Source organism: Stegodyphus dumicola, chromosome 7 (assembly GCF_044657685.1).
Source record: "Stegodyphus dumicola isolate Sdum_Otavi_A_Nest chromosome 7, ASM4465768v1".
NCBI classification, from domain to species: domain Eukaryota; kingdom Metazoa; phylum Arthropoda; class Arachnida; order Araneae; family Eresidae; genus Stegodyphus; species Stegodyphus dumicola.
In genome coordinates, this window is record NC_140774.1 from 87189510 (window position 1) to 87212590 (window position 23081).

The following is a 23081-nucleotide window of genomic DNA, read 5'->3' on the forward strand; positions in this document are numbered from 1 at the left end:
TGGATGACCCAGTTACTAAAAGACTAGTTTTAGCAGTAGCTCATAAGGTGTTTGACGTTATAGGGCATACGGCTCCTGTAATGTTGATTCCAAAACTAATTTTACAGGAAACTTGGAATTTAAGGCTTAAATGGGACGATATTCTTCCCGGTGAATTAACCAAAAAGTATAGGTTTTGGCTTAAAAAGTTGTACTTGCTATCCAGTATCCAAATACCTAGATGGGTAGGTCTCAAATCTATTAATGAAGCTGTGAGTATACATTTCTTTTGTGACAGTAGTAAAAGTGCGTATGGTGCATGCGTCTTTTTAAGAGTACAGACTGGCAAAAAAGGTGAAGGTTAGTTTGATACACGCAAGATCGAGAGTAGCTCCTTTAAAACCTATTACGATTCCTCGATTAGAACTTCTTGCTTGTAATATTGGTTCTAGGTTATTGTCTTCAGTTATTAATGATATTGGCCTACATGAAGTTCGTATTCATTGTTGGACTGACTCCGCGACGGCTTTAAGTTGGGCGAAATCAACGTTGGGGAGCATTCGTTTTTAATCGTGTACAGGAAATCAGGTCGTTGACCTCCCCCACTGTATGGCGACATATCCCTGGTAGTCTCAATCCTGCTGACCTACTTTCTAGAGGTTGTTATGCAGATCAATTAATAGAACGAAAATGGTGGGAGGGACCTGATTGGTTACGGGAAGATGAGGCAAATTGGCCTAAATCTAATGATGAACCAGATGAGGATTTGGTTAATTCAGAAATAGACGTAAACTATCATATACTATAAATCACGTAAAACTATAAGGAACTGTATAAGAAAATGTGTAACATGTCAGAGATTTAAGGCTAAAAGAGTAGAGGCAGTCCCAGGCGTTTTACCAAATGATAGGGTTCGTGATTCAGCCATTTTTGAAATCGTAGGGTGTGATCTTGCAGGACCCTTGCATTTAAAGGATGGACGAAAATCGTATATTGTGCTCTTCACCTGTGCCGTTTATCGTGCTATCCATATGGAATTGGTTACCTCATTAACAACTGAATAATTTTTCAAGCTTTAAGGCGTTTTATCGCACGTCGTGGACGCCCTACCACCATATATTCCGATAATGGGACAAATTTTGTGGGTGCAGAGAGAGTTCTGCAAACCATTGACTGGGACAGCCTCTGCTCTAAGGCTGCTGAAAAGAGAATACAATGGAAATTTAATCCTCCATCCGCCGCTTGGTGGGGTGGATGGTGGGAGCGTTTAATACAAATTGTAAAATAAATATTAAGAAAAATTTTAGGTCGTGCTTCTCTTGGTTATGAAGAGTTACTCACCGTCTTGTGTGATAGTGAAAGGATTGTCAACTCAAGACCACTTACGTACGTGTCTGACGATATTGGAGATCCCTTACCTTTAACTCCAGAAAAATTTCTGCATGAAACTCCACAGTCGGGTGTACCTGATATTGACAACGTGGACAAAGAAAAATTGAGTAGAAGAGCGAAGTATCTCCAGAGAATGAGAGAATTGTTAAGAATGAGATTTCGCTCTGAGTATCTAGGGCAGTTAAGACAGCAGTCTACAAGAAATTACAAAAATAAACCTCTCTTTGTAGGAGAAATTGTCTTGCTGGACGATTAAAATAAAAACCGTGCATATTGGAATTTAGCACGCGTTATTCGGGTGATCACTGGTCGAGATGGCAACATAAGAGTTGCTTTTGTAAAAAGCAATAATTCAGAGTTCTTGAGACCAATACAGAGATTGTTTAGATTGGAACTGGATAATATAATAGATAATACTCAAAATGAGCAAGTTCCTTTCACCACCAGTAGTGGTAGAGTTGTAAAATCACGAATAATGTAATTCATGTCTTTGAGTTATTATGATTTAATTTTTTGTGCTATTATTGTTGTATTATTTATCAGTATTAATTTTGTTTTCAAGGAATATGATTTAAGTATTAAGTAATTTTCTTTGTTATATAACCATCATTTATATTGATGTGAGTTTTATGTTTTGAGTGTATAGCCATCCACTCAAAAGGTGGGAGAATTGTGGCGACACACTGCCTTTCTGTGGCAACCCTAAAGAATTCGTCTGTCACGAGGATCACGTGCCCAGATGATGCATCGTTACGTCTACATCTGCTTTTCTGTTTGATAGTTAGTTGCATTTAAGATTTTGTAGAATTAGAAATAGCGTGCAAATAAATGTTGGTGTTTTTAAAAAAGTGTCGGCTCAGATTTTCGAACCTATGATTTACTTGTTAAGCAACACTACTATATCTAACGGTAGCAGAGAGAATTGTTCTTTACGCATCGGCTATATAGGCGCAACCAATGGGCAGTTGCAAGATCAAACTCCTGACAACAATACAACGCCCATTTGCTCTAAACATAAGCAGGGTATATAGGACAACGGCATCAAGGGCAATAACGGTTCTTGCGGGACTAACACCACTGCACATAAAGGCCAGCATAGAAGCTGCATATGAGCGCCTAATTAGGCTAAAACAAGATGCCAACTTTGCAAGCACCGCCTTCCATGCAACACAGTAGGAATCACCAGGGAGTGTGCAGTATGTGCACACAGCACACAAAAGTAAAGGCATCCATGTTGTGACAGCACAACACCCAACGCCTCTCGGAGAAACTCCACATATGTACTCTCGATTCTACACCGACGGATCAAAGCATGACAATGGAGTGGGAAGCGCCTTCGTTCACTTCAAAAATGACCGAGTGGAAAGCAAATGGAAAGGCCATCTCGCTACCCACAACAGCATTTTCCAGGCAGAGGCTGTGGCAATAGCAGCTGCAATTCAGTATGCTCTGGACATTAATCTAGCAGCAACCGAAATTCACACAGATGGCATGTCAGTGTTACAGGCAATCATGAATCACCACCATACCTCACCCACAATTATAGCAATCCAACAGCTCCTGCGTAACAATCTTCAAACACGCATCAAACTAATCTGGGTGAAAGGGCATGTTGGCATAGAGGGTAATGAGATGGCTGACCAGTTAGAAAACGAGGCGGCACTCAACAACGATGCGCAAGAGGTGACAACTCCAATCCCGGCTTCGTATTTAAAGCGAACGCTAAGAGAACTAAGCAAAGAACAGTGGCAACAGGAGTGGGATAACTGTGATACAGGAAGAAGGACACACGGATTCTACCCAATAGTAGATAACGAACGTCTCCAGGCCATTGCACCCTTGACAAACTATATCACGGGGCACGGCCCATTTCCATCCTAGTTTCAGAGACATTCAATTTCGATGACAGATATATGAGTCTGCGGGGCAACTGGCTCCCCCAACCACTACATATTTGAATGCAGCCTTACGTCAAACTTTCACCTACCACTCCCAGCCACAAATATAGAATCATATAAACGATTCATCATTAAGTACCCACCAGCGGTCAAAAAGATCTGCCAAATAATTAGGCAGGTCAACGCCCTAGGGCAAGATATCTGCCAACCAAACTAGCGTCAATTATAGCGTCTCATAAAGCAACCACAGTCAGCTTTTACTAGCAAATCATCAACAGAATTCTGACAGTCTCTTATACTGACAATAACATAGTGTCTCCACTACAGTTATTGCCTGCACATCATATCTGTGTTACTCAAACTATTTGTATTATATCTGCGCTGTATCTGACATATGCATAATGTATAATTCATCTATATCTATCAATATTGTATCTGCATTACCTGTATAGTCTCATAGCTTCGCATAGAAATATATAGCTTGGCAACATCACACAACATAGCAGGCATGGTGCTGCGTACTATAATTGTGTGTATATAATAGTATAGTTTTTTAGTCTGTTAGTATAATTGTGTTTATATAATTGTGCACAATTGTGTTATATATGGTAGTACAGTGTTTTAATCTGTGTTTTAATACGTTAGTATAATTATGTTTGCATAATTGTACACCATAACTGTTGTATAAAGTACTATAGTGTCTTATTTCGTTTGTACAATTGTGCGCAGTATAGTTTCTAATATCTAATGCTTTACAAGCATAGTGTATCTGTATTTACATTGTGTGTCAATTCTGTAAGCATTATGTATATAAAAAGCGCTCCATATCTATTCAAATTAAATAAGTATTGTGTACCTGATATAATGTATTGCATAATGTATTCTATTCTACAGCGTAAAGTTTCATCTGTAATTACTACAATCTAATAACAAAATTTAATATTCTACAGTGTGTCTGCATGCTTTATGTATGTTTATATGCGCATTTTACATGTGATCTATGTATGTCTTTAGTGTAACTGTATACTATACATTAGCTTAATTATGTTTCATTATGTGTTTTACTTGTATAAGTGTGTGCAAACTAGTATCTAATTTCTATTATTCTATAATGTGCTTACATGTTTTATATGTGTTATATATGTGCTTTTATATGTGTTTTATAAGTGTTTTGTATGTATCTTTATATGTTCAAGTGTAAATGTATGTGTATGTATATGCTGTAATTAGTGTCTAACAAACCAAGATGTAACAAATCATTCGTCTATCGATCAAAACTAATCTATTCTTAAGACGCCTCTGTATGGCCATATACAATACATAAAATTCTTCAATAAACTCCCGAGGTGGCCTCATGAGGCTCCTACGAGTTGCTGCCACTAGATACGGGAGGGCGCGGGACATATGCCTGTTTACCTCTGTTAAACATCAGGCATCCCCGTCCTCCGTCACCTGTCACCTGTCAACATTTTATTCTTAATATAAGTTTTTAACAATAACATTACAAAATATTATCCCTACACACGTAGGTACTTTCTAGGATTATTATGAAATGTCTGGAGATGAAAATATTTATTTGCAAATTTTATGTAGTTAAGATGTTTTCGAAACTTCTATGAAGTTGGAAAATTTTTCCATAGCTTGAAACATGTAAAACCTTGGTGACTGCAAATGCGAATACTGAGGCGAAATTCAATTGATTTCATTTTCTATGCTTCTGGGGGGGGATAATGGGAAGTAAAAGAGACTGTCTGTTCGAAAACAGAATTTCAAATCTATACATTATGTGGAAGATTTAAATTCTGACAAAAAGAATGAAGTTTAGTTCATAACAACAGTATATACTCTTAATTTTTGTGCACTTTTCGGCTTCTTTAAAGATCTAAGAATTAATTTAATTTCTAAGATTATTTCAGAGCACAAAAGTGGGATATAGAAAATGGTTTTTATGAAGGTTTTAAAGCATAGAAATTGAATGCGGAGGCAAAATGGTCCTTCTTTACATTTCGCTAACTAAAAATATGCAGTTCTAGTTTTCTTCATATAAATGAAATTTGGAAATATTTAGTAATATTGTGTTATACCGTGTGTTTTAATCCCATGACATGTCTCGTCAATGTAGAAGTTCTTGGTCTGCCATGGTAAAAACCTCAATATTTATGTATTTAAAGAGTTTGAGAAACAGCATAGAAGGTTAATTCTATTGGCATTAAAAGTTAATGACATATTTGTAAATCATATCTGAATAATATGTGGCAGTTATGATAGGATTCGAATATTAATTTTAAAAACGTATTATTCTTCAAAAATTTTAAATTTTACATTTCTTGTGCATAATGTTACTAATACACCAAAAAATATTATTACAAAAATGCGTTACCTGAGAAAAAAACTAAAAATTAATTTTCTGTTCCCTGTGGCATAAAATCACATTCTGAAGATATCTTCTTTAGTAATAAAGTGTTTTGGTTATCATCTTCAGGTTTTCTGAGTATGTCAATAAATGCACTATATTAATTTGCGCTTTTGCACTATATTAATTTGCGCAAATGCACTATATTAATTTGCGCAAATGCACTATATTCTGTAACCACTTGAAGCATCCTATTTTATAAATTATTCGCATTCCATAGCATTAATTGACTTAAAATTCACATGATAAAGAATTAAATATTTCTAAAAATAATTCTATATATTCCTTCTTCATAGAGAAAAGAAGATGTATAAAACACATTCAGTGTACGAAAGACTTTTATTATTTTAATTTTGCTGTTTTTTCTTCAGATTACAGATCTTTCTTTCAGAATGCCATATTCCTGAATGATTAACTTACTCTTTCATTGCGCATACAGTTAGCTATATTATGCATTATAATCTAACCTCCTAACTGTTTTGAAATTATCTTTTGTGATGTAGCTATGTTCAGTTTTCTCAGGTTGATTATTCACTTTGCTTTATCAAATTTTATTTCCATTAAGAAACAGAATTAGATTTATGCATTAAGCTGAATCCTGTTCTTTAAACAGTTAACTTCAAACACCAGTCGTTTCTGTTACAAGCTACGTAAGACACACACGTGGCAAAGCTCCCTCAAGTTTTATGTTTCGGTAATCTTTTATCCTGGAACAAGTATTAGTCGCCAATGGCAATGTTTTTAATAGCGATAAAATATTTTACTGGCAGCCTTCAAAGAATGTTTAACGTAAAGAAAGCCATCCGAACTCACCAATAAAAATAAATAAATAAAAATACGAAAACTTGAATGGCAAAGAAATAAAAACGAGTGCCGCTAAGCTGGCGACGTCCGCTGTTCCTACAGACAAATCGCTCCTCACTCGAGCAGGGGGTCTTTTCAAAAAGAAATATTGATTCATCCCTATCATTACTCATACAGAATAGAAACAAATAAGAAATCTCTCTCTCTCTCTCTCCTGTACGGAAAACAGAGTTTTTAACCCCATCTAAAATAGGTACATTATAAGTATTTTAAATTTCTACCCAGAAATGGAAATGTCAGATCTTTTAATGAGGCAGAACACTTTTTCAGGTAAGGTTTATGAGGACTAATAACAATTATCTCAGATATGAAGGAAATTAAGCTTTCGAAATTATGTCACCGTTGAACATATTTACTATTTAATATCAGAAAAAAATTTTATTGAATAATTTTTCTAATACCTCGAAGAAAATCTCTTCAAGAATTTTATTCTTTTAAGACCTCGAATTTCGCATAGTGACAAAATAAAATGTATTAGCATTTTATAGAATTTTTTTTACAAGCACTGTGTCCAAGAGATTCACAGAAATAATACGCACAGCTTAAACAGCCAGAAGGGCTGTTAGTCTCAAAACGAGATTTTGTGTTGAATCATTAAAAAAGTCTGGTTCATTTCTCAAATTATTGCCACCAAATATTATCCCCTGTATTATATTTAAAGAAATTAAATAATGAAGAATTTGCATGAATGTATGCATGTTTTTCTCATTGTAAAAAAACAACGGAACCTAAAGCCATCAAATTTTGAGTAACGAATTAATCCGTTAACAAATTTTTGATTAGCCAACTCAGCGATTTCAAAACAAGAAATGGCAACACTGTACGAATTTTTTTTTCTTTTCATCCAGCGCTCGAGACTTTCTATCGGAAGTTCTAAAGATAGGCTGCTTTTAAATATTTTTAGCCCAAAAGAGCATTAGCTCAAATCCTGTCGAAACGTGTATGTGTATGTAAATTAAAAAATTTATCTTTAGGCATTGTAACAGCTTTACATATTATTAAAATCTTGTAGTTTAAATAATTTAATTAGATGAACATTAAGGTATTTGTGAATGGCAATATTTGAAACCAGACTCGAGTGCCTCGTGCGACTCTCGCACGAAAAATGTAATTTATTTTTAAATGTTAGAATATGTTTTATGTTTCTTGTTTGTATGTCGCCATTTTTTTTTAGTGTTAAATAAAAGTTATTGCTGTGTTCCATCATTGGAGTTGCTTCATTTCGCCAAAGAAGTATTACAGTCTTAATTATTTTGGAGGCACCGACAGAGATCGAATAATCGTGCGTATTTTTATTTTGTTAGTTCATCACTGAACATAATATTAGTGATACCAGATTATTACTTTCTGTTAATATTGAATTGCTTTATGTTATTAGTTCATCACTGAACGCAATATTAGCGATATCAGATTATTACTTCCTGTTAATATTGAATTGCTTTATTTTATTAGTTCATCACTGAACGCAATATTAGCGATACCAGATTATTACTTTCTGTTAATATTGAATTTATTTATGTTATTAGTTCATCACTGAACACAATATTAGCGATACCAGATTATTACTTCCTGTTAATATTGAATTGTCTTATTTTATTACCGTTTTGGATATTATTTTTAATATTCATTTTAGTTGTCCAGACAGTAGATATATATATTGCTCTATGTTGTTATTCTTATTTTAGCCACCATTAATGTGGTAGAGAGAATGAACTTCATATAATTTAAATATTTCATTTTTGAGGTATACGTATTTAACAGAGTGCATTTAATTTCGTGACTCCTGACTGCATTAATTAACTAAAGTAATTGAATTGAGCTATTTTGAGGAAATATAAAGAACACAGTGTTCGTTAATTTTAAACATAAAAAAATGTCCTACTTGGGAAGAGCTCGTAAGGTAGATTTGCAAAATCTCGCGGCTGAACTGGGAGTTCATGTGACTGCAGATATGAAAATAGTCGATTTAAAACAGAAAATTGTTGAAAGTAGTGATTATGATGAAGTATTCGTCAAAGGAGTCTTAGACACAATAATAGAAGAACGGAAAGAGAGGGAGAAATGAGAAAAAGAGAGAGAGGAAATAGAAGAACGGAAAGAGGAAAGGGAAAGAGAAGAACGGAAAGAGAGGGAGGAAAGAGAAGAACGTAGGAGACAGGAAGAAGCAGAAGAGCGGAGAAGGAACGAACAGTATGAATTAGAGAGATTAAGACTTGAAGCAGAGACAAAGTCTCAAAATACCGGACAGATCCGGCCGAAAACGGAGCTGCGTCACCTTATGCAGAAATTCGATGACAAGAAAGGAGAGATATCAGTCTATATTTGCTATTGTTTGAAAGGCAAGCAGAATGGGCTAAAATTGATAAAGAAGAATTTGTATCTCATTTACTAGGACTACTTCCTTACGAAGTAACCCAGTTAATAGCTAGAGAACCCTCTGATAAAGCTAAAGACTATGAACACGTGAAACATTTATTGTTAAGACGGTTTAAATTAAGCCCGGAAAAGTTTAGGCAGAAATTTATGAAACATCAAAAGAGTACCGAATCCACATGGGTGGATTTCAATTATGAAATAGAAAATTATTGCAAAGAATGGGTGACTGGTCTAGGAGTTAAGACTTTTGATCAGTTGCTAGATTTGATGGTGCTTGACCAACTTAAACGTCGAGTTCCTCCTGAAATTCGAGATCATTTTCTTGATGAATGGGTAGAGATGATTTCATCTAAAAAATTAGCTGAAAAACTTTATGCCTATGAAAACGTTTGCGGAAACTTTCAAAAAAGGCCTGTATTGGATCGGCAGAAAGAAAGATACAATGCACTAACTCAAGGTAAATTGAGTTCAGATAATAAAAATAAAACTGAAAAAAAAATCGTCATCAGGATTTAATTCGCAAAGCTGGTTTCATAGACCTAGAAGTCCACGTCCAGATGATAAATATGAAAAACGAAAAACGCCACAATGCTATCAGTGTGGGTCCTATCAATATTTAAGACCCCAATGTCCAAAACTTAAGAATAGTACTGAATCTCCTGCTAATCTTAACAGAATTAGTGCAAAACCAGAGGATAAATTTCTATTACCTTATACTAGTATGGGTTACGTAAATGGTCATAAAATTACTATATTAAGGGATTCAGGTGCTAGTATTGATATAGTTTGTCGCAAATACATCACGCCGGAAATGTTGAAAGGTGAAAATGTGTGGGTGCAACAGCCATTAGATTTGAGTCCAACCTGTTTACCATTGGCTGAGATCGAACTAAATTGCGATCTTGGGCGAGTAATAACTAAGGCTGCCATTATTAGAAATGAACTCGACAAAGGAAGGTATTTATTAGGCAATCGAACTTTTGCACTGTTGAATAAACAAGGAAAGGAACCTGATAGTTGTCCTCACCAGGTTAATGCTGTCTCTACTAGAGCTCAAAAGAAAAGAGAAATAGCCGAAGAGAAGATCTTGGAACCGATGAAAGAAGAAAATAAAGCATCCAGAGATGTTTTTGAAGAAGAAGATAATTTACCGGAGCTAAATTCGGAAGATGAAACTCTCATGAAACTGGTAAACATTGACTCAGAAGAAATTGCACAACTTCAGCTTGCTGATAAGGAACTGTCTAAAATCATCCAAGAAGTTAAAGAAGGTACATGCAAAAATGAGAACTATAGTCTGACAGGAAAAGAACTTTTAGTTAAAAAAACGACGGATAAAATGGGCTTTGAAAGACAGCTTGTCGTTATACCTGAAAAACTCAAGCCGTCAATTATAAAGATGTGCCACGAAGGAACTTCTGGTCATTTGGGTGTCAAAAAGACCAAAGACAGACTTGCTAGATATTTTTACTGGACGAGGTGTTACAAAGAAACTGAAGATTTTGTAAGAACCTGTGATGCTTGTCAGCGCGCTGGAAAAGGAAATGACAAAAAGAAGGCTCCAATGACATTAGTACCAGTAATTTCCGAAATATTCACTAAAATAAATGCCGATGCCGTTGGTCCGCTACCTATTTCGAAGACTGGAAAAAAATATATTATTACAGCTCTGTGTATGTCGTCCAAATATCCAGATGCTGTAGCGGTGACAGACATTTCTTCGCCATCTGTGATTGATGCTTTCTTACAGATTTTCAGTCGTATGGGTTTCCCAAAAGTGATCCAAACAGATCAGGGGACCTCTTTCGTCAGTGCTTTGACAGAGGAATTTTTGGAGCGTTTCGGCATTAAACATGTAAGAAGCTCTGTGTATCATCCGCAGAGTAATCCCGTTGAGCGATTCCATAGAACGCTAAAAAGGGTGTTAAGAGTCGTATGTATAGGAGCGACTTCGGATTGGGAGAATTATCTACCATCAGTTCTTTTTGCTCTCAGAACAGTCACACACGAAAGCACTGGTTTTACACCAGCAGAATTAGTTCATGGCAAAAACCTACGAACGCCAGTCACTTTACTTTATGAGCAGCGGCTAGAACCGATTGAAGAAAATAATAATGTTGTCAGTTACGTTTTCGAACTTATTAATCGAATGAAGAAATGCCAAGAACTTGCCGTGGAAAACATGAAAGAAGCTCAACAACGGAGGAAAATATGGTACGATCGAAACGCAGTGAAAAGAGAATTTGCTAGAGGAGATTTAGTTCTTGTTTTATCAACGAATCGTCAAAATAGACTAGAAGTACAGGGGAAAGGACCTGGAAAAATAGAGCAGAAAATTTCAGAAACCAATTATATTGTAAGTTTCGAGGAACAAAATGAGCCAAATCAAGTATATCACATTAACATACTTAAACCATATTACAAAAGACCAGAAATGATTAATATGATAACTGAAGTGGAAGGAGACTTAGAAATGGACATTCCTCGTTTACCTTCCAATCCAAGTATATTAAATTTTTCGGACATCATAGAGGAGAATGAACTCGAGAAAAGGTTGAAATCCGAGCAAATAGAAGATTTACGAAAGATTTTATGGAAATATTCTGGTTGTTTTTCAAATAATCCTGGACTAACAAACTTAGTTTGTCACGATATTGAGCTATTAAATAACGAACCAATACAAATAAAGCCATACAGACTGTCACCCCGACAGACTGAAATTCTCAAAAAGGAAATACAGAAAATGCTCGATCTTAAAATTATAGAGCCGGGAGAATCGGACTATACATCTCCCATGATTTTGATAGAATCTTCATCAAAGGATCCTCGGCCTTGTATTGATTATCGTAAACTCAATGCTGTTACTAAAACTGAATACTATCCTTTGCCTAATATTGAAGAACGTATCGAAACTGTAGCAAAAGCAAAATATATTACCCTATTAGATTTATCTAGAGGCTACTGGCAAATTCCGTTAACAGAAAGAGCCCAAAGATATGCAACATTTGTAACTAGTTTTGGAAGTTTCAGACTTTTACGTTTACCCTTTGGATTAAAAAATGCCCCATATTTTTTTAGCAAAGTTATGACTAAAGTCCTGGCTGGATGCGAAGGTTTCGCTGTACCATACCTGGATGACATTGCCATTTACTCAGAAAACTGGGAAGAGCACCTTAAAAACTTAACTTCTGTTCTAGAGAGAATACAGAAAGCAAATTTACGACTAAAACCATCAAAATGTAAATTTGCACAAGATCAAGTGAGATACCTAGGCCATGTTGTGGGACAAGGACAACGAACCCCGGATGAAGTAAAGATCCTAGCTGTAAAGGAGTATCCTACACCTAAAACTAAAACAGAAGTACGTGCTTTCTTAGGACTGGTAGGATATTATCGCCAGTACATACCGAGATTTTCGGAAATTGCTTCACCCCTCACGGACGTTTTGAAGGGGGTAACGAAACAAGGAAATATACAATGGTCTGAAATATGTGACAAAGCTTTTAAAAATTTAAAAGAGTTGCTATGCAAGAAACCAATTCTGCATGCTCCCGATTTTTATAAAAGGTTTATTATACAAACCGATGCCTCAGACAATGGCATGGGTATAGTACTATGCCAATTAGATGATGAACAACGTGAACATCCTATCTTGTATATAAGCAAAAAATTTACTAAGTTTTAAAAGAATTATTGTACTACTGAAAAGGAGTGCGCTGCTATCATCTACGCTATCAAGAAACTGCATTTTTATCTGGATGGTCAACAAGAATTCTTGACTCAAACTGATCATAATCCTTTGGTCTGGCTACAATCCAACGCCAAATGTAACTCTAGATTGATGCGCTGGGCACTCTCATTACAACCTTATAATTTTAAGGTCATTCATCGCAAAGGATCTTTGCACAAGAACGTAGATGTTCTGAGTAGAATTAAGTAATGTAATAACTCTTAGTGTATGTAACCACGTTCAGGATTTATTTATTTATTTAATGTATACTCAAATGATGTATTTGAACGTTCTCCATTTTTTTCTTCCTATTTAAATGTGGTATAAAAATATTTGTTTAAAACTTAAAAATTTTGGCCTGAAGTTTGGAAACTTATGAGAGAAATTACCTTTTCTCTTTAAGCATTTGAGCAAGCCGAGCTTATAAACTTTCGAATTTTACAGAACTTTTCCCTTCGGTAAAAGTCTCTCCGTTGGGGGAGAGGTTGTAACAGCTTTAAATAGTATTAAAATCTTGTAGTTTAAATAATTTAATTAGATGAACATTAAGGTATTTGTGAATGGCAATATTTGAAACCAGACTCGAGTGCCTCGTGCGACTCTCGCACGAAAAATGTAATTTATTTTTAAATGTTAGAATATGTTTTATCTTCTTGTTTGTATGTCGCCATTTTTTTTAAGTGTTAAATAAAAGTTATTGCTGTGTTCCATCATTGGAGTTGCTTCATTTCGCCAAAGAAGTATTACAGCATGATATAAAATCTGAAGACTTTCAGATTTGATTTTCATTTATTTATTTATTTTGTCATTAAATAAGAACACAAACCTCTTCAAAGCATTATTTTATAATGAAATACTATAGTAGTAACGGTTTTCCCTACCATTTACTTGTTTCCGTTTTGAAAAAAAAAATTATTTTAAACATATTTAGTGTTTTCCATCTTCAATTTCTGGTGGACGGGGAGTAATAATTTTTAAACTGGTAATTCTATCATAACTGCTTAGGTCAAAATAGTTTCTGCTAAGTTGGTAAGCTGATATCTGTATACCAAGATGAGACTAAACATTTATTGAATATTATGATTTTTTAAATCTTAAACTTTTAGATATTATTTATTTAATTATTTGAAAGTTTAATGGTAAACTATGCAAAGTATTAAACTGCAATATTTGAATTGCGATTTATTATTAATATTATTGGGTTAAGAGCTATTTTAGCCCAAAAGAAAGGAATTTCTTTTGGGCTAGAAATAGAAAACTGAATGTTAAACATTCTTTGAAGGCTGCCAGTAAAATATTTTATCGCTATTAAAAACATTGCCATTGGCGACTAATACTTGTTCCAGGATAAAAGATTACCGAAACATAAAACTTGAGGGAGCATTGCCACGTGTGTGTCTTACGCAGCTTGTAACAGAAATGACTAGTGTTTGAAGTTAACTGTTTAAAGAACAGGATTCAGCTTAATGCATAAATCTAATTCTGTTTCTTAATGGAAATAAAATTTGATAAAGCAAAGTGAATAATCAACCTGAGAAAACTGAACATAGCTACATCACAAAAGATAATTTCAAAACAGTTAGGAGGTTAGATTATAATGCATAATATAGCGAACTGTTTGAGCAATGAAAGACATAATATAGCTAACTATATGCGCAATGAAAGACATAATATAGCTAACTATATGCGCAATGAAAGAGCAAGTTTATCATTTAGGAATATGGTATTCTGAAAGAAAGATCTGTAGTCTGAAGAAAAAACAGCAAAATTAAAGTAACAAAAGTCTTTCGTACACTGAATGTGTTTTGTTTCACAAAAGAATAATTTCTTTTATTCTGTTGTTCTTGTGTAATGGGTAGTTATGATTACTAAGAATAAAACGCTATAAATATTATAGAGTACAAAATATATCTTTTATGTAATCATTGAGTTTTATAAATCTTCATTGAAGATCTTGTACAAGACAATTAAGTGGTATAAATATCATGCTTAGTTTTATTTAAAATATAGAATTTAGACAATTTAACTGTCTTATGCAATATTTTCACGTATCAGGGTCATTTATGTAAAGACATTTAATATGCAAGCTCTCTTTTTACTGTCCGTTAAAAACCTGTATAATTTGTGAAATGTTTATCATTTATTCTTATGTTAAACAGAAGTATTGTGAGTACTATTAAGCACAATTTCTTTTAAGAAATCGGAAACATGGAGAAAGGTGTTCCTAAGTTACACCTGTGCTTCTACGAGCGGACGTTCAAAAGTCAAAAATAAAAGTGTTTAGCAAATGCAATAAACATCAGAACCTTCTCCATTAGCAATCTCCAATAGATTCTTAAAAAATATCCATCTGCGAGTTTCTTCACTTCTGGAAGCGTGTCTCACCGGGTGTGCTTATCCTTCACGCCATGGGAGATTGCTCCTCAGAACTTGACCTTTTGCGTGTAAACATTGCTGGTTGTACCTCTCTCACCTGCTGATTGTAATCTCTGCTGTCGCAGGTAATATAACTTGATTTGGCGCATTGTGCAAAGCCTAGTTGATGGATTACCGTTAAGTAGGTTTTTAGGGATTTGGAAGAATCACGGTCTCTGAATAGCATAAGATGTAAATATTTGGATTGGATTAGGAGGGAAGACTCTTTCTTTCTCCCACTCCCTCTCTACTTTCGCTTGTTTTCCAATACTTGACAGGAAACTGAAGATTTAAAGTAAATAAGCAATAGATTTTGACTTTGAAGTTTCTTACCAATGTTTACTGGGTTTTATGAGCTCTTACGGTGTTTCGAAAACTTATTTGTCTGCCAGTGTTACAGAAAGTAACAAGTTAGGGCTTAACATAAATAAAGTGGATAAAGCCGTAAAAGAAGCATGCCAACTTGTATCAATTAACATTAAACAATATTCAGTTCTAGACTAGCTTTGATTTTAGGAAATAATAGTAATAATAAGCTGCAGTTATTTTCAAAGAATTTGTACGGCCTTTCTCCTTAAAGAAAGTATTATTCTGCAGTCATACTACAAAATTCAAGTCGATAAAATTCTGTAAAAATGTACGGAATATATTTTCTTCTTGAACAAGATATTCCTTAGATTGTGCCGAAATTCTTGAAACTCCTTGTTTGGAAATTTGTGCAGGTAGCCAATAGATAAATTTGATAACAATGTGCTAATAATTGTTTTTGGTGAAAAATATGTGAAAAGCTCAGTTTAATTAATTTATTACTTTCTTTTATCTTGATTCATCTCAATCATATCCAGAAGATGAAAGTTAATTATAGGAAATTTAGGTACGAAATTTAAAATAGCAAGCAAAATCCTTAATACGGTCTATAAATCTTGGCTAAATGTTTTGTTTGAAATTCTAGAGTAGTGAGAAGAGCGAGTATGCTATATCCCATAAAAAGGATATAACAGAGCTTAATAAAAATAATCCAAATATTTAGCGATAGTGCATATACAGTGTGCAATGGAGAGAGGTTTTCCTTTAAAACAATTTCCATTTAACAAGAAATGTGCTAAAACGTCCTTAAGATTGATATTTAATACTAATGCGGATTAAATTTATTAATTGACAAATGAGTGCCTAAGAAGTGTATTTTTAACAAGAAAAATGCTTTCATGGAGGAATTTCTGAGAGAAGTGGTTTATATTAGCGTTATATATCTAGAAACGCTCATGTAATCAACTCGTTCCCTGAATTAGAACTGGGATCGAATTATCGATGTTCATTACTCTTAGCCACTCGGCCATTGGTGGGCGTTAATGTGACTGAGAGCAGTTACTTGAAGGTAAAAAATAAATTATAATTTTTTATGTAGGAATTTTAATAAGCTGAGTGTTTATATTAAAAATATTTTCATAGTTGTTTTGACTGAGAGCAAAGAAAATTCTCTGGTTTTGTTCTTTAAATTACTGTTTTAATCTTCCCTCCAGTGAAAGTTTTTTAATTTATTCTGAAGCACACTACATATTTTCCCGATATTAGACATCTAGTTATGATGCTTAGAAAAACCTAACTTTTGAAGATTTCTGAATCCTAATATGCAGCTCTTTTCAGTAGGAAGTTTGACCACCCTTGGTACAGACTAATAAACTGACCGGAATCAATCATGATGGAAATCTCATGATGTTGATTTTTTCAGCTGCTTTTTTTAGTGAAATATAATTTCTAATTAAAGGTATTTTATTTTATAATTTAACCCTTATGCATCATAATTAATTGCAATGAAAACCTTCTCGACTTTTTTTCTCTGCTTATAAAACAAGGGGTAAAATGATTTTCCTCCGATAAGTCTCCTTCTATCGTTGTCGCTAATGCTTAATCATGTATGATTGATGGTTAATCAGTCACCATTTTTTCAGATTTATGTCTCTCTGCTCAAAAAATAAGATAATCCTTTAACTCCAATGCATTAAGCTCAAATAACATAGATGTCGATCTGTTGATGACAGATTACAGCTGAACATTTATCATGATTTATAAGTGGTTTTGGAAGATTCTGATTCTTACCTGGAATGGTACTTAAAGTTCCGATTAAGGTGATTCCAAAAATTCTGTATCATATTCAAATTAGAATAAAGGTCAAATCCTGCTTTTAATTCATGTGAACAAATATCTCATTGAGTCTAAGCTAAATGAAAACTCATTTTAATTATTAAAATCAACATTAAAGGGAAAATAAATTGAACCCTTAGGATAACACATTGGTGGGAATTATTTATCAAAAAATTTTTATTAACAAAAATTAAAATTAATAAAATTCGACACACTTGCATTGGCAAGAAAAACAGGTCCTCTTAAATTAATGGAAAGATGACAGCTTGTTGAATTATCTGCTTTAAATTCAAATAATTTCAGATTAATTTGAATAGGAATTTATCATTATCAACAATCTTATTTAAATCGCATTAGTAATATTTACACATTCATTTAAATTTGGATTTATTAGGGGAAAAATTACTTTTTAATTAGTTTATGTAAATTAGTTACCTGAATCAGCGTCAAGTAAATAATACTTTCATTTATTTAAAAGAGAAAAATACTCGTTGCATGGTGTTAGTACTTCATCAACAACTGTCTGTTTATTCACTTTAACCCTAATGTAAAAAAAAATATTAAACTTAAATTGTTAACTTGAAATGATGAATCGGGTAAATCACTGGTGAATATGTTTTCTCCAGCTTACTATCTTTATTTGTAAACTTTGAATTAGGTTGAGTATTTTTCTTTTATCAGAATGTACAAAAGCATATTTGTACGTTCTATTGTTTGAAACTTTTTATGCTTCTAAAATCTATTTTAGGATTCATTTTTATTTAAATACGGAAGTTTCTTTAAAAAAATTCTTAGAATTCTCTAATTTCATTCTTTAAAATATTTGAAAACTGTTCTGGATATTACTCAATTCTTGCAGTAAAGTTTGAAAGGTATTTTCTCCCTCATTCCAGCGGGTCTTCGTGATGTAACGGTAGCCCACTCGGAGGGTATTCGAGAGGTCCAGGTTCGAATCCCCGCGAGTGCATTGCTCACTTTTAACATCTCCTCCTTCAAAATACCTTATTGTCTACAGCGGCGCCCGAACTGTAAGATTGTGAACAATAATTCGTCACCACCAGAATTTGGCGACTGAGGTCCCCTAATCTCCAGTTCGCCCTTTAAAAGGTGGAGTATATAAGGTATTTTCTCCCTCCTTCCAGCATCCCTTCGTATGTAACGGTAGCGCACTCAGCGCGTATTCAAAAGGTCCAGGTTCGTGTACCGGCGAGAACATTGCACATTTTTCATGTCATATGCTTCAAAATAACCTAATGAGTCAAACTATTTCTTTTAATTTCAAACATATTTGTAACCAAAATATTATGTAAATTTTTAAAAAAGTAATAATTATTATTTTTTGGTATAATGCAAATTACTTATATGTTAATATAACTGTTACATCTGCTATGTTTTACAATACTTTTGTTAAAGTAGTAGTCAGTTTTTAATAAAGGTATTCAGTTGCTTATTAGAATTATTCAGTTATTTATTGGAATAATTTTGTGTTAACATTTTATGCTTTCTTAATATATCTAAAATTCACTTTGGGAAAATTATTTCAAACAGAAAATATATTTTTTACTTTTAAAATGAAAAGTCTAGAATAACATTTAAAATAAATATATTAATCATAATAAATCAAGCCAACTATACAGTTTTATAGAACAAGAATTAATATTTTTCTCTGTTGATTAGAAGTCTATTGGGCCTTTTCTCTTATTAAAACTTATAATTTTATAACTGACAATATTAGTCTCTTATTTCTTTACTCTGGAAAGTATATTTACTAATAACAGAGTTAATAATTTACTGTCCGTTATTGTATAGCATACCACATCAAGTTCCTAATAGTCAATTAACATTGACATCATTCTCATACATAATGTAAACATTATAATATTTCATATACGTAACATTAAATGTAAGACAATAATTTCTTTCTGTAAATGCGCAGCATTAAATTTTTATATAAAGAAGATGCAATTTCTGATGGATTAATAGTTTCTAATATATTCTTCCAAAAATTTATTGAACTAAAATAATAAACAAGAACATGATCAAAAACTTCTTTGATATATATATATATATATATACTATTTATATACTATTTATAATATCACTTTGATATATTTAAGTCTATTTTATTCATTTACACATATAACGTTTCCTTTTCTTGTCCCAGGTTATCTTCTAATAAGAATATCTAGTTGGTAACAGCACCTAAAAAGAAACGCATTTTTTGTGATTTCAGACAGGAATAAAACAAGAAAGGAAATTTGATTTTTATAGCACATGTACAAAGTTCTCAAATTAAGCGTAAAGCTTAGCAAGCGTAGATAATTTACAATTTTTAATTTAGTTACGTAAATACATTTTGATAGGAAAACTTTTTAATGAGCAAAATTTAGTAACTTTTATATTAACTTCTGATTACAGATATATACACAATAAAATAAACTTCCTATCACCAGGAAAACACTAGAAAGGAAACTTCTGCATTTCCATATCTTTTAGAGATCATCTGGTTAAATTATATTTCTTTCTGTTGATTTCCGATGCGATGCATGATTCGCTTTTAATACAATTAATTCAATTTTAAAGTTTCTAATACATTCAGTTAAATCTTTTTGGTTTTCTATTTCGACTTATTAGATTACGGCAAAGCTCCACATGGCCAGCTGCCTAAGGGGAGAAATACCTTTATGAAGGATTTTCTGAGGAAAACTAATTCATATTCATGTTATAAAACTAATCAATTTGATTTAGGAAAATGGCTAGCATGGGTAAAGGGATTATGTAGCCTCCCTTCTTCTATGAGGAAAATCCCGAAAATGCCCAAGCAGCCAGCTTCTCTTAAATTTGAATTCCAGGTGAATCACTAGTATTCAGCCGTCTTATCTGCTCAGACGTTAGAGAACACCCGAGAAAACTTCTGGATTGTCAGCCACGAGTATTTTACTAAAATACAACTTTTCTGAGCTATAACTGATAATGTTTCTGAGGTGTTACTGAAACTATTGTTCTTGTTCAAGGTTAGATGAATCAAAAGATACGAGAATCCTGAACGAATTTAAGTTCTTGAATTAAGAATCGAAGGAATTAAGGTACAGAGTCCAGTTATTATTCTTTAAACAAACCTCTGTATCTCTGTAACACCATTTTTATTTCTTCTACTTGATTAAGCCTAGCTTAATGCATTAATTCTTCTTGATTTGAAAGTATCAGTAAACCGCGCTTATATAAATTCGGAATATCTAAGTTAATAGTTTTCTTTAGTTTTGTCATTGATGTACTTGCATCAAATGACTAAATCGCCTCACAGAAGGTGATTAAAATTCTCTTGCAAGATTTTTACAGTGAACAATTCGTAAGACCATGTATTTTATTAAGTATACTAAATCATTATAAATAAAAAGGTGATGCTGTTGCAGCATAAAAGGTCCCCTCTCCAACTGCGGGCTCTAGGCGTTTATAGGTGTTGGCCACTATCAACGACAAAATCGGTGGCCTCTTTCTAATGGCACCTAATAGGTGGACTCCCGTGGCCTCCTGTGAAGGGGACAGATCCCTTCACAGGAGCCTTGCCTTCTCCTTGCCTTTTCATTCTTGCCTTCTCCGGGATTCAAACCTAAGCCCTCCGGAATGGAAGTCAGAGTCACTAACCACTTTACCGTCTGGACGGCAGCTGCATAAGAGCAAACCGTAAGAAAAAGTCACTAGGTTTTGCTAATTTGTGCGCATAGTTTAAGACGAAAAAAAAAATTGTCACTTTTTCCCTTGTGAATTTACAAATTATGATACACTATCTTCGATTTGCTGCAACCTTTTTATTTGGTTTTAACTCGAATGAATTGGTCTCATATCCCTAAAGCGGTAATGTCTGTTTAGTGATTTCTGGGCTTTAAATGATCCATTTATGACCTACTTGAATAACAGCATGAAGTGACATAATCTCAGGATCGTACTAAAAAAAGTGCTCGAGGAGCAGTACAGCATCCTGTCCTCATAAAAATGAATCTGGAAAATACTACTAAAATGGATCATTTCACATGCACTCCTAACTCCTAATACTGAATTTTATGTTCAAATAATTACTCAACAGTAAAAATTCGCTACAGTCCCATGAACCTTGAATAGCGTAAAATCCTAAACAGTGAAATAAAGCGTTAAATACTCAAGAGTAAGAGCTATTAAATACCAAGTTCTAAAAGCTTTGTTTACTTCGTTGTCTTAAAAGTAATCCCTGCATGTGAGAAGACAATTTAGGAAATAAATGCGGATAGTTAAATTTTAAAGTCTCGGCTTACAGATTTGTTCTTCGTGGATAGCGGACAAAAGCTTACCGATTTGGAGTTTTATGAGCATTTACGGCTATGGAATGGGCGTTTGAAAGAGATGTCAGGATTTTTTACAGTAACCCTAGAAAGGTCTTGAAATATTTGGCGATGTATCAATCTAAGTTTAGGCAAGTATTTCATTCTATAACTAATCAAGCCAGTTTCTAATTGATTGAGTTAATTGAATTCTAATTACGGTTAGGGTTTATCACTCCCAGAAGCATTAAATCTTCATTAAAAGAGATATCTGAAGATAATAAAACTGAAGCTCTAGCTATTATTTTCTAAAAACAGGTATAGAATGCTTTCTGAGATTTCCCAAGACGAGTGAAATTTTGAAAACAACATTATTTAATTAAATTATTTAATTTTAAGAGGAACTAGAAATAGAGTATTCCAGTCAAAAGCTAGGAAAATTATAATTAGTTAGACATTTGTTATGATTAAGATTAAATTTATGATTTACATAAGCTGAGGAATTAAACCTTGATCAAATGCAATGTAAAAACTGTGGGTATTAGAGCATGTCATTCTAGCTTAATTAAAAATTTTCACAGGACTAGTTTCGATGGTTTTTCAGAACTATTATTCTCAGCTGCTAAAGCTCAAAAAGCTTTGCCATCTGAGTATGGTGATTCAGTAAAACCATCGAAACTAATCCTGTGAAAATTTGCAAATATAACGCTGATTTTTGTTGTTTGACTCCTAAACTAATATTGTCTATAGTCAATAAAATAAATTTTAATTAAAAATAAATTTAAGAAAATGGTATAAAAGGTACAAATAATTAAACTGACAGACATCCAACATAATTTTCCCAGCAGGTTTACAGAAATATTATCATAACCTCACCAGTAAAAAGATTAGAATGAGTATTTAACCTTTTAAGAGTTTAAGACAAAATTAAATTGATTTGGTACTTGCTTATTTTTAAGAATTTTACTAGGTAGTAAAATTTTGTTTTTAATATCTAGTGTATCTGTATAAATATTTTAATGCATTGTATTTGATCAATTATTGTGCTAATATTCACTTTTGGGGGAAAATGTTAGAAGTCAAATTAAATAATTTATTAGTAGTAAAATTAAAGTAATAAGTTTTGTCAAAAGTTGAAACTGAGTGTAATTAATTGCTTGAAGATCTAGATAGTCGACGACTTTTTGTGGCGAATTAGTTTTATTAAGTTTTAGGCTCTTTCAATAAATCTGAGAATTTTCTATTTTGTTAAAATTATTAAACGTAATTATATCTATGTGTCTGTAAGTAGTAGCGTAGAAATTTAAATCCTCTTATTCTAAAGATTTTTGAAATTTAAATTCTTTTTAAATAAAAACAGATTTCTCAGACTAGAAGAATTATGAGCTCCCATCGGTATGCCTTTGACTTGCTTAAAAAGTTGATTTTCAAATTTAATAAAATTATTAAAAATAGTGCAATTAAGGCAGGTCTTCTATTTATTTAAGTCAAAAAGTATAGTGAGCATAGCAAGAAAACGTTCTGATAGATCAAGAAATCTAGTATAGATTTCTTCTAATGAAGTACATAAATTTTTA

At 33.2% G+C, this 23081-nt stretch overlaps 1 long non-coding RNA gene across 2 annotated transcripts in view; it reads right to left on the bottom strand.

Moving 5' to 3' along the window:
- Positions 1-19183: 19183 nt before the first annotated feature.
- Positions 19184-23081, bottom strand: part of LOC118193778 (uncharacterized) — a 56758-nt gene continuing 52860 nt past the window's right edge. For both annotated transcript variants that reach the window (XR_015041876.1, XR_015041877.1), the window contains exon 4: positions 19184-19411. This is a non-coding gene — a long non-coding RNA (uncharacterized LOC118193778). The remainder of the gene's footprint in view (positions 19412-23081) is intronic.